The 12122-nt window shown below is 40.5% G+C and overlaps 1 pseudogene; it reads right to left on the bottom strand.

The window, feature by feature from the left end:
- Positions 1-5985: 5985 nt before the first annotated feature.
- LOC129393589 (tigger transposable element-derived protein 1-like) lies at positions 5986-10889 on the bottom strand (annotated as a pseudogene).
- Between the last annotated feature and the right edge of the window lie 1233 nt (positions 10890-12122).

The raw sequence follows: 12122 nt of genomic DNA, 5'->3' as shown, positions 1-12122 counted from the left end.
GACACTGAAGAGGAAGGAAGGAAGGAAGGAAGGAAGGAAAGAAGGAAGGAAGGAAGGAAGGAAGGGAGGGAGGGAGGGAGGGAGGGAGGGGGACGGGGAGGGAGAGGTGGGAGTCAGAGTGAAAGTTTAAGTTGAACAGCCGACCTGAGAAAGAGGAAGGCTGTAAATGGATGGCCTTATAATCTCCACCAAAAAAAAAAAAAAAAAGCCTTCTTGTGCCCCAGGTGGCATCACCCACGAAATAAAATAGTCTATTAGGCTTATCCGTGTCTCCCATGGGTAGGTACTTTTGTAATTAAATAACCACCTTTAAAAATCTTACTATTTTGAAAGAAAGTAATTTAACTAATTTTAATTGGATGGTGAATTACACAGACCAGTGGATTTTGATAAACAAGTCTGTTCTAAATGGATACACTAGAAAAACCATTTCTAAAATAATTAATACTGAATTAGATTCCATGCTCAGGCCTCATTTGCAATCCACTACAAAGGATATTTATACTCCAGAACAGACAATTCTCCCACCTCATAGGAAGTTGTCCCCGGGAGATGAGGGTTATTGTTCCAGTTTCTCTCTGAAACCTGGGCTTTTTGAGGGTTTGGATATCCAGAAAAGCCACAATAGTGAAGCTGACAGATCTTGCTTTTTCTGGGAAATGTACAATTACTGCATGTGCAGGGACAAACAACCCCCCCGCGCAAAAAAAAAAAAAGAAAAAACAGCTCAATTCAAAGCATGAAACCTTCCATTTTCATAGAGGAAAAGCCAGCCATTAAAAGTGAAGGAATCTCCCATAGTTCTGGAATCGTGTTTTGTAGGTTTTGGGGGAATATTTTAGTTACACAGGGAAAAGTAAAACAGAACATAGGATGCATAAAGACAAAACTTATTTTTAAAGATCTGAAATGTTTAGCCATGCTTTGCCTCTGAAGAGGCCAATATTCAGACATGCGGATATGGAAAAGAGATCAAAGAAACGTTTACCAAATATAAACAATCTTCAGCTTCCTATTAAAGGATAAAAACAAAGTGAAAACCAATCGTATCAAACCCCAACAACCTTTCCATAGATTCCTATTTGGAAATATACTGAAATAAACACAATTACACCAGGGCGGAGGTTCTACATTCTAACGAAAGGGACAATGAATAAACATGATCACAGTCATATTGGATTGGGCCCGCCTCACATTGGGATGAGCTCATTGTAGCTACGTAATCTCTGTACAAAACCTTTTTGCAAATTTCTGGTCATTGTTGCATTAACTACGGGGCAAGACAGCACTGCTATGTAGAAAGCAACTGCTGGAAGATGTAGGCAGGAAGTCTAGCTGAAGGCAGTCTTTATAAGCATGCCATATAATAATTTCAGAATGTTAAACAGCTTCTATTAAGACACTGATCATTTTTGAGCCAGGTGAAAATGGATCTCCGTGTTTGCCAATTTTTTCAGGAAATATCAAAATTCAAATTTTTATGTGAAATAGTTGGTTTTGCATGTGGGCTACTATTATGATTCAGAATGTATTTTATGAGACCGCTTGCCAAAGGGAACCCTTCAGAAATCCAGGCTGCATTTCTGCTTCTGAACACCCCTTGGCACCAGTGAATGAAAATTCTGTATTAGATTCCTGTGGCTACCATAACAAAGTGGCTGATATGGTTTGGCTGTGTCCCCACCCAAATCCCACCTTGAATTGTAGCTCCCATAATTCCCACGTGGTGTGAGAGGGACCTGGTGGGAGGTAATTGAATCATGGGACCAGTTTCCCCCATACCGTTCTCGTGGTAGTAAGTCTCACGAGCTCTGACAGTTTTATAAACAGGAACCCCTTTCACTTGGCTCGAATTCTCTCTCTTTGCCAGCTGCCATGTAAGAAGTGCCTTTTGCCTTCCACCATGATTGTGAGGCCTCTCCAGTCACATGGAACTGTGAGTCCATTAAACCTTTTTTTCTTTATAAATTACCCAGTCTCAGGTATGTCTTTATCAGCAGCTTGAGAACAGACTAATACAGAAGCTGCCCCTCATTATCCTTGGGGGATACGTTCCAAGACCCCCAGTGGTTGTTTGAAACTGTAGATAGAGCTGAACCCTACACAAACTATGTGTTTTCCATCTGACAACTGAGTCAGTTAGTACGTGACTACCTGGCAGGCAGTGTACACAGCCTGGATCTGCTGGAAAAAGGAATGATTCACATCCCAGGCAGGACAGAGCAGGATGGTGTGAGACTTCATCACACTACTCAGAATGGTGTGCAATTTTATGTTAACTTTTATTTTAAGTTCAGGCATACATGTGCAGGTTTGTTACATAGGTAAACCTGTGTCATGGGGGTTTGCCATACAGGTTATTTCATTACCCAGGTATTAAGCCTAGTACTCATTAGTTATTTATCCTGATCCTCTCCCTCCTCCCACCCTCCACCCTTTAATAGGACCCAATGTGTGCTGTTTCCCTCTATGTGTCCATGTGTTCTCATCATTTAACTCCCACTTACAAGTGAGAACCTGTGGCATTTGGTTTTCTATTTCTGTGTTAGTCTACTAAGGATAATGGCCTCCAGCTCCATCCATGAATACAAAGTCATGTAATTTTAAAACATGTGAATTTCTGGAATTTTCCATTTAATATTTTCAGATCCTGGTTGACCTTGGATAACTGAAACCACAGAAAGCAAAACTGTGAATAAGAGGAGACTACTGTACCACAAACTCTGCAGCCTAAAACAACAGCAATTTATTATCTTACAGCTCTGGAGGCCAGAAGTCTAAAATCAAGGCATCAGCAGGACCACACTGTTTCTACATATTTGTAGGGAAATCCTTCCTTGTATCTTCCTAGCTTCCAGGAGTTGCCAGCAGTCTTTGTCATTCTTTTGCTTGTAGCTCCACAACAGAGTCTAGCTCTGTCACCCAGGCTAGAGTGCAGTGGTATGATCTCAGCTCACTGCAATCTCCACCTCATCAGTTCAAGCCATTCTCGTGCCTCAGCCTCCCAAGTGGCTGGGATTACAATCGCCCACCACTACGCCCAGCTAATTTTTGTATTTTTAGTAGAGACAGGGTTTCACCATGTTGGCCAGGCTGGTCTCAAACTCCTGACCTCAGGTGATCCGCCAACCTTGGCCTCCCAAAGTGCTAGGATTACAGGCATGAGCCATCATGCCCGGCCCACATGGTCATCTTCTTACAAGGACACCAGCTATATTGAATTAGGGGCCCACACTACTTTAGTATGACCTCATGTGAACGTAACTAATTACCTCTGCAATAACTATTTCCAAATAAATTCACATTCTAAGGACATTCTTAGGACATCAACGTATCTTTTGGGGAAGGACATAATTCAGTTCCTAAAAGCCTACCCTCTAGCCCTCCAAAATGTATGCTCTTCCCAGAGTCATGTACCATATTGCAATAGCCCTCAAAGCTTTAATCCATTCCAGCATCAAAAATTTCATCTATATTAGTTATGGGTTAGACTTAGGGTAAGGTCCACCCTGGGGTAAAATTCTACTCATCTGTGGACCTCTGAAACCTAAAGAACAAGTCACCTACAAAGACACAATGGTAGGGGATTTGTGCTCCATGCAGTCATTCAGGGACCTGAGCTCCTTGCATACTGTGGCCCTGCCACCCTCTTAAGCCTCAAACGTCTCTACAATCAACCAACGGAAGAGTAAGAGAAAGAGTGAGGATAAGGCAGGCTTGCCCTCAACCACATCCTCTGAAAGGTTACACACATCATGTCTGCTTTTACACCATGTGCAAGAAATAGTCTCATGGTCTCAGTGGATTTGCAAAAGAGGTGAGAAGTGTGCCCAGGAAGAAGAGAGGAAAGCAGATATTGGTGAACACTAGCAGATTCTGCCACAGAGTCAACTAGATGACCCATAAAAACCTACCTTTTCCCCTGCATTGGTTCTCTTACCCCATCTACTGGCCAAAGTCATCAGAAGACTCTAAGCTCTTGAGGGAAGACAGAGCCACAAGGTGGAAGAAACCTGGGTCTCTGAGTGACTGCCTGACGCCCCTCCCACCACCAGCTGATTGCATTAAACTTAAGTGATAAATAAACTTCACTGGAATAAACTTCTATTAAGTCAAGCCACTGAGATTTTGAGGTTCTCTGTTGCTGCAGCTAATATTATTTTAACAGACACAGGGCAGCCGTGAATAATTGATAGATATCTCTGCAGAAACAGGATGTCTTCAAAACAAAATTCAGTTTCTACTCTAAAAATAAATTTTGTATCTTATTTATTTATTTGGAGATGGAGTCTCACTCTGTCGCCCAGGTTGGAGTGCAGTGGTGCGATCTTGGCTCACTGCAACCTCCGCCTCCCAGGTTCAAGTGATTCTCCTGCCTCAGCCTCTCAAGTAGCTGGGATTACAGGCGCCCACCACCACGTCTAGCTAATTTTTTCTATTTTTAGTACAGACAGGGTTTCACCATGTTGGCCAGGCTGGTCTCAACCTTAGGTGATCTCAGGTGATCTGCCTACCTTGGCCTCCCAAAGTGCTGGGATTACAGGCATGAGCCACTGGGCCTGACTTAAAATAGATATATATTTTTAACTCAAGACATCATTAAAAGGATAATTCCATTATCTATAACTTCTAGTCATTGTGTTTTTAAAGTTCCTGGCATTCAGTCTTGATTGCAACAACCTCTAATATTTATAAGAATGTTAATACTAACATAGTAAGAATAGTCAGACAAACTGGTGACAAAAGGAATAAAATATTAAACACAATAACTAACCAAAATTCTTATAAAAGCCTTGTAAACACTCTGTTGAGATATGCATCACGCTCATTTTATTACCTGCTCTATTAACTATCAAAATGTTTGCGTATTTATTTCTTTCTTGTTAAAGAAAACCTTTTCTTTCTTTGTTATGGGCCATTTACTTTATTATGTATTAAGCCAACAAGAGAAAAATTGATCAGACATTTATTCTAATATGTGATTTAATATACACATGCATGAGTCTTAGATATATATTTTTTTCCTATAACCACAAGCGAAAGTGTTTCTCTCCTACAGGCTACAGGGAAGTTTGTTAATATAGCTTTATAATTGATCCTTCTCTGTGGATGAAATTTCTAATTCAGTTACTGTCATTATAATCCATATACTAATCTCTTACGATATTTTAGTATCCAAAATAAAAATATTGAAAGATTGAAAAATTGGCTAAAATTATCTTTGCAATTAATATTAACATTTATAAGAATGGGATCTTGTATAACCTAGAGAATTACTACATTTAATTTTCTTTACTCTTCTAATCACTGATCCTTTGTGTTGAGGGAGGTGACAGTTTAAGTGTACAATACATAATTGTATGTATATATATATTTATATTATGATGTTATCTTAATGATGTATATTTTTTAATAAAACCCTTTATGACTGAAGACATGCTGCCTCTCCAGGGGCTAGCCAGTTCTTAAAAATAGCCAAGGAACTCAGCCAGGAGCATTTGATATGCAAATAACCCAATCCAGAGCCAGACATCCTCCATCCAGCCCAGACACCTCAGGAGGCAATATTACTCTGCCATTATCATTCCAAGACCCAGGACCCCACAACTAGGGACCACCTATAGCTCAGAGCCTGCTGAAATCATTCAAACTAGCCAATCCTGCCCTGACTTGCTTTTCCCACAGAAACTCCAATAAAGGCTCTAACCTAATGCTTTCCCCCCACTCCTGTCTTCTGCCTCCTGACCATCTTGATGTCTTTCCCACATGTCCCTGTGACAAAGGGCATAACCTGCCTCCTGTCTTTAGGACATACAAGTGTGCAAACATTTTCCTGAGCTTCTCCCTGGTCTCCTCTTGTGCCCGTACCTGACTATCACATAAAAGCATACAGGCAAACCTTAGAGCTATTGCAGGTTCCCCTCCAGACCACTGCAATAAAGCAAATATTGCAATAAAGCAAGCCACCTGAATGTTTTGGTTTCCAAGTGCATATAAAAGTTATGTTTACACTATACTGCAGTCTATTGAGTCTGCAATAGCATTATGTCTAAAATAACAAGGTACATACCTTAATTTAAAAATTCTTTATTGCTTAAAAAATGCTGATGATCATCTGAGCCTTCAGTCAGTTTTCAAAATAATTCAGTAAATTTTTTGCTGGTGGAGTATCTTGCCTCAATGTTGATGGCTGCTGACTGATCAAGGTGGCAGCTGCTGAAGTTTAGGGTGGCTGTGGCAATTTATTAAAATAAGACAACAATGAAGTTTGCTGCATCAATGGACTCTTCCTTTCATGAAAATATTTTCTGTTGCATAAGACGCTGTTTGATAATATTTTACCCATAGTCGAACTTCTTTTTTTTTAATTTTTTATTTTATTTTATTATTATTATACTTTAACTTTTAGGGTACATGTGCACAATGTGCAGGTTAGTTACATATGTATTCATGTGCCATGCTGGTGTGCTGCACCCATTAACTCGTCATTTAGCATTAGGTATATCTCCTAAAGCTATCCCTCCACCCTCCCCCCACCCCACAACAGTCCCCAGAGTGTGATGTTCCCCTTCCTGTGTCCATGTGCTCTCATTGTTCAATTCCCACTTATGAGTGAGAATATGCGGTGTTTGGTGTTTTGTTCTTACGATAGTTTACTGAGAATGATGATTTCCAATTTCATCCATGTCCCTACAAAGGACATGAACTCATCATTTTTTATGGCTGCATAGTATTCCATGGTGTATATGTGCCACATTTTCTTAATCCAGTCTATCATTGCTGGACATTTGGGTTGGTTCCAAGTCTTTGCTATTGTGAATAGTGCCGCAATAAACATACGTGTGCATGTGTCTTTATAGCAGCATGATTTATAGTCCTTTGGGTATATACGCAGTAATGGGATGGCTGGGTCAAATGGTATTTCTAGTTCTAGATCCCTGAGGAATTGCCACTCTGACTTCCACAATGGTTGAACTAGTTTACAGTCCCACCAACAGTGTAAAAGTGTTCCTATTTCTCCCCATCGTCTCCAGCACCTGTTGTTTCCTGACTTTTTAATGATTGCCATTCTAACTGGTGTGAGATGGTATCTCACTGTGGCTTTGATTTGCATTTCTCTGATAGCCAGTGATGGTGAGCATTTTTTCATGTGTTTTTTGGCTGCATAAATGTCTTCTTTTGAGAAATGTCTGTTCATGTCCTTCGCCCACTTTTTGATGGAGTTGTTTGATTTTTTCTTGTAAATTTGTTTGAGTTCATTGTAGATTCTGGATATTAGCCCTTTGTCAGATGAGTAGGTTGCAAAAATTTTCTCCCATTTTGTAGGTTGCCTGTTCACTCTGATGGTAGTTTCTTTTGCTGTGCAGAAGCTCTTTAGTTTAATTAGATCCCATTTGTCTATTTTGGCTTTTGTTGCCATTGCTTTTGGTGTTTTGGACAAGAAGTCCTTGTCCATGCCTATGTCCTGAATGGTAATGCCTAGGTTTTCTTCTAGGGTTTTTATGGTTTTAGGTCTAACGTTTAAGTCTTTAATCCATCTTGAATTAATTTTTGTATAAGGTATAAGGAAGGGATCCAGTTTCAGCTTTCTACATATGGCTAGCCAGTTTTCCCAGCACCATTTATTAAATAGGGAATCCTTTCCCCATTGCTTGTTTTTCTCAGGTTTGTCAAAGATCAGATAGTTGTAGATATGTGGTGTTATTTCTGAGGGCTCTGTTCTCTTCCATTGATCTATATCTCTGTTTTGGTACCAGTACCATGCTGTTTTGGTTACTGTAGCCTTGTAGTATAGTTTGAAGTCAGGTAGCGTGATGCATCCAGCTTTGTTCTTTTGGCTTAGGATTGACTTGGCGATGCAGGCTCTTTTTTGGTGCCATATGAACTTTAAAGTAGTTCTTTCCAATTCTGTGAAGAAAGTCATTGGTAGCTTGATGGGGATGGCATTGAATCTATAAATTACCTTGGGCAGTATGGTCATTTTCACGATATTGATTCTTCCTACCCATGAGCATGGAATGTTCTTCCATTTGTTTGTATCCTCTTTTATTTCATTGAGCAGTGGTTTGTAGTTCTCCTTGAAGAGGTCCTTCACGTCCCTTTAAGTTGGATTCCTAGGTATTTTATTCTCTTTGAAGCTATTGTGAATGGGAGTTCACTCATGATTTGGCTCTGTTTGTCTGTTACTGGTGTATAAGAATGTTTGTGACTTTTGTACATTGATTTTGTATCCTGAGACTTTGCTGAAGTTGCTTATCAGCTTAAGGAGATTTTGGGCTGAGACAATGGGGTTTTCTAGATATACAATCATGTCATCTGCAAACAGGGACAAGTTGACTTCCTCTTTTCCTAATTGAATACCCTTTATTTCCTTCTCCTGCCTAATTGCCCTGGCCAGAACTTCCAACACTATGTTGAATAGGAGTGGTGAGAGAAGGCATCCCTGTCTTGTGCCAGTTTTCAAAGGGAATGCTTCCAGTTTTTGCCCATTCAGTATGATATTGGCTGTGGGTTTGTCATAGATAGCTCTTATTATTTTGAGATACGTCCCACCAATACCTAATTTATTGAGAGTTTTTAGCATGAAGTGTTGTTGAATTTTGTCAAAGGCCTTTTCTGCATCTATTGAGATCATCATTTGGTTTTTGTCTTTGGTTCTGTTTATATGCTGGATTACATTTATTGATTTGCGTATATCGAACCAGCCTTGCATCCCAGGGATGAAGCCCACTTGATCATGGTGGATAAGCTTTTTGATGTGCTGCTGGATTTGGTTTGCCAGTATTTTATTGAGGATTTTTGCATCAATGTTCATCAAGGATATTGGTCTAAAATTCTCTTTTTTGGTTGTGTCTCTGCCCAGCTTTGGTATCAGGATGATGCTGGCCTCATAAAATGAGTTAGAGAGGATTCCCATAGTCGAACTTCTTTCCAAATTGGAATACATTCTCTCAAACCCTGCTCCTGCTTTATCAGCTGAATTTATAAAATATTATAAATCCTTTGTTGTCATTTCAACAATGTTCACAGCATTTTCTCCATGAGTAGATTATATCTCAATCAACCACTTTCGTGGCTCATCCATAAGCAACAACTCTTTATCCACTTTAGTTTGATCATAAGATGGAAGCAATTCAGTCACATCTTCAGGCTCTACTTCTAATTCTAATTCTTTTGCCATCTCCACATCCGCAGTGCCTTCCTCCACTGAAGTCTTGAACTTCTCAAAGTCAGCCATAAGTGTTGGAACTCCTGTTAATGTTGACACTTTGACCTCACCTATGAATCACCAGTGTTCTTAATGACATCTAAAATGGTGCATTCATTCCCAAACATGTTTGATTTACTTTGCCCAAATCCATCAGAGGAATCACTATGTATGGCAGCTAACATTATGAAATGTATTTCTTAAATTATAAGACATGACAGTCAAAATTACTCCTTGAACCATGGGCTACAGAATGGACGTTGTGTTAGCAGGCATGAAACAGTATTAATCTCCTTGTACATCTCCATCAGAGCTCTTGGATGACCAGGTGCATTGTCAAGGAGCAACAATGCTTTGAAAGGAATATTTTTTTCTGACAGGTAGGTCTCAACAGTGGGCTTAAAATATTCTGCAAACCATACTGTATACAGGTGTGCTGTCATCTGGGCTTCTTGTTTCATTTATAGAGCACAGGCAGAGAAGAGTTAGCACAATTCTTAAGGGCCCTAGGATTTTCCAAATGATAAAGGAGCATTGGCTCCAACTTAAATCCACCAGCTGCATTAGCCCTTAACAAGATAGTTAGCCTGTCCCCTGTTTGGAAGCCAGGCATTGACTTCTCCCCTCCTGCTGTGAATGTCCTAGATGACATCTTCTTCCAGCAGAAGGCTGTTTCCTCTACATTGAAAATCTGTTGTCTAGTGTAGTCAGCCTCATCGATGATGTTAGCTAGATCTTCTGTGTAACTTGCTGCAGCTTCTCCATCAGCACATGCTGTTTCACCTTGCACTTTTTTTTTTAGATGGAGTTTTGCACTGTTGCCCTGGCTGGAGTGCAATGGCATGATCTCAGCTCACGGCAAACTCTGCCTCCTGGGTTCAAGTGATTCTCCTGCCTCAGCCTCCTGAGTAGCTGAGATTACAGGTGCCCACTACCACACCCAGCTAATTTTTTTGTATTTTTAGTAGAGATGGGGTTTCACTATATTGGCCAGGCTGGTCTTGAACTTCTGACCTCATAATCTGCCCGCCTGGGCCTCCCAAAGTGCTGGGATTACAGACGTGAACCACCATGCCCGGCCCATCTTGCACTTTTATGTTATAGAGACAAGGTCTTTCCTTATACATCATGAACCAACCTCTTCTAGCTTCAAACTTTTCTTCTGTAGCTTTCTCGACGATCTCAGCCTTCATAGAATTGAAGGGAGTTAGGGCCTTGCTCTGAATTAGGCTTTGCCTTAAGGAAATATTGAGGCTCATTTGATCTTCTTTCCAGACTGCTTAAACTTCCTCCATATCAGCACTAAGGCTGTTTTGCTTTCTTATCATTCATATGTACACTGGAGTAGCACTTTTAATTTCCCTTAAAGAATGTTTCCCTTGCAATCACAACTTGTTGGAAAAATGGCACCAATAAACTTGCTCAACATAGAGTTTCCACAAACCTTCAATTTGTAAAAACCACAGTGTCTATAACACACAGTAAAGAGAAGTTCAATGAAACGAGGAATTTTTCCTTTGAAATCACAACTTGGTTAACTGTTCGGCACAAAAGGCCTAACTAGTTTTCAGCCTGTCTCCACCTTCAACACATCTTCCTCACTAAGCTTAATTATTTCTTGTATTTTATTTAAAGTGAGAGATGTGTGACCCTTTCTTTCATTTGAACACTTAGAGGCCATTGCAGAGTTACTAATTGGCCTAATTTCAATACTGATGTGTCTCAGGGGTTAAAGAGGCCCTAGGAGAGGGAGAGAGATAGGTGAACAGCTAGTTGGTAGAGCAGTCAGGGCACATACCACATGTATCAAATTAAGTTTGTCATCTTATATGGGCATGGTTCATGGCAACCCAAAATAATTACACTAGTAACATCAAAGATGGCTGATCACAGATAACCATAACAGATACAATAATGAAGAAAAAGCTTGGGCTGGGTGCAGTGGCTCACGCCTGTAATCCCAGTACTTTGGGAGGCCAAGGAAGAAGGATCACGAGGTCAGGAGATCGAGACCATCCTGGCCAACATGGTGAAACCCCATCTCTACCAAAAATACAAAAATTAGCCAGGTGTGGTGGTGCAGGCCTGTAGTTCCAGCTACTCGGGCGGCTGAGGCAAGACAATCACTTGAACCCTGGAGGCAGAGGTTGCAGTGAACAGAGATCATGCCACTGCACTCCAGCCTGGCAACAGAGTGAGACTCTGTCTCAAAAGAAAAGAAAAAGCTTGAAGTATTGCAGGAATTACCAAATTGTGATACAGAAGCACAAAGTGAGCACATGATGCTGGAAAAATGGCACTGACAGATGTTCAACACAAAGTTGCCAGAAACCATCAATTTTTAAAAAACACAGTGTCTATGAAGCAGTCAAGAGAAGTTCAATGAAACGAGGCATGCCTGTAGAAAACAGTCATACCCAGCCTGGATGCAACATACCTGCCATGAGCGCAGGTTCTGGATTTAGATGGCATGGGTGTAAATCTAGGCTCCACATCTTACACACTTGGGTTGTTACCTTAGGAAATTTACTGCAGTAGAATTACAGTGGCTGTGAGGTTGAAGGCCACATGAGAAGGGTAAAGTTAAGAGAAATTCAGCTTGTAGTTTTGTGGAGAAATTAAATAAGAACTCTGATGCAGCTTTGCCTGAAGGCCCGCTGCTACAGTTCTTTTACATTTACGTGAACCAATAAATTCTCTCTGTTGTTTAGGACAGACTGATAATAATGTTGTGTGTCACCAAAAGTAACCTACTAAGTCCTAACCTACTAAGTCCACATCTGATATGGTTTGGCTGTGTACCCACTGAAATCTCATCTTGAATTGTAGCTCCCGTAATTCTCACGTGTCATGTGAGGGACCCCGTGGGAAATAATTGAACAATGGGGGCAGTTTCCCCCCATACTTTTCTCAT

This window comes from Pan paniscus, chromosome 10 (assembly GCF_029289425.2).
Source record: "Pan paniscus chromosome 10, NHGRI_mPanPan1-v2.0_pri, whole genome shotgun sequence".
Taxonomy (NCBI): domain Eukaryota; kingdom Metazoa; phylum Chordata; class Mammalia; order Primates; family Hominidae; genus Pan; species Pan paniscus.
Note: the sequence above shows the minus strand (reverse complement) of the source record. Positions and strands in the feature narration are given on the sequence as shown.